Below are 1,147 nucleotides of genomic sequence, written 5' to 3'. Positions count from 1 at the left end.
AAATAACCCAAAATACCCCAAAATAACAGCAAAATAGCCCTGATCCCTAATCGCCCCAAAATCACCCCAAATAACCCCAAAATCAAACCCCCCAAGGGCAAGGGCACCGTGCTGCTCTCAGGTGGGGCCGGGACCCCTCCCCAGATAACCCAAAATCCCCGAGAAAACCCCTTATAAAAATCACCCCAAATGACCCCAAAATCACGCAAAATCACCCTAAATCACCCCAAATCGCCCAAAATCACCCAAAATCCCACAAATCCACCCCAAATCACCCCAAATCGCCCAAAATCGCCCAAAATCCTACAAATCCACCCCAAAATCACCCCAAACTGATCCTAAATCACCCTAAATCACCCTAAATCACCCCAAAATCAGACCCCCCAGGGCAAGGGCACCGTGCTGCTCTCAGGTGGGGCCGGGACCCCTCCCCAAATACCCCAAAATCCCCGTGAAAATCCCATTTTCCCCCCCAAAATCCCCACTTTTCCCACCAAATCCCCATTTTTTCCCAAAAATCCTATTTTTCCCCACAAATCCCTTTTTTTTTTGCCCTAAATCCCTCTTTTTCCCCAAAATCCCATGTTTTCCCCCCAAAATCCCTTTTCTCCCCCCAAAATCCCATTTTCTCCTCCCAAATTCCCTGGTTTTTCCCCAAACCCCCTGTGTTTTCCCCCAAAATCCTTTTTTTTTTTGACCCAAAATCTCCAAATTCCCCATTTTCCCCCCCAAATCCAATTCTTTTTTTCCAAAATCCCTGTTTTTTTCCCCAAATCCAATTATTTTTTTGGTTTCCCCAAATTCCCCATTTCCCCCCCAAATCCAATTTTCTCTTTTTTCTCCAAAATCTCTGTTTTTTCCCCCAAATCCAATTTGTAGTTTTTTCCCAAATCCCCATTTCCCCCCCCCAAATCCAATTTTTAGTTTTTTCCCCAAATTCCCCATTTCACCCCAAATTAAATTTTTTTCCCCTAAAAATTCCCATTTTTTACCCCAAATCCAATTTTTTTCTTTTTTTCCCCAAATCCCCGGTTTTTACCCCAAACCAATTCCATTTTTCCCCAAATTCCCCATTTTTTCCCCCAAATCCAATCCAATTCCATTTTTCCCCAAATCCCCCGTGTTTTTCCCTAAAATCCTTTTTTTT

General features: G+C 43.7%; 1 long non-coding RNA gene across 1 annotated transcript in view; it reads left to right on the top strand.

Annotated features, from left to right (window-relative positions):
* The first annotated feature begins 76 nt into the window (after positions 1-76).
* Positions 77-1,147, top strand: part of LOC115949328 — a 3,001-nt gene continuing 1,930 nt past the window's right edge. Inside the window, exon 1 of the long non-coding RNA XR_004082847.1 lies at positions 77-121. This is a non-coding gene — a long non-coding RNA (uncharacterized LOC115949328). The remainder of the gene's footprint in view (positions 122-1,147) is intronic.

This window comes from Geospiza fortis, unplaced genomic scaffold (assembly GCF_000277835.1).
Source record: "Geospiza fortis unplaced genomic scaffold, GeoFor_1.0 scaffold3945, whole genome shotgun sequence".
Classification (NCBI taxonomy): Eukaryota; Metazoa; Chordata; class Aves; order Passeriformes; family Thraupidae; genus Geospiza; species Geospiza fortis.
This window is presented reverse-complemented; position numbering and strand designations above follow the sequence as displayed.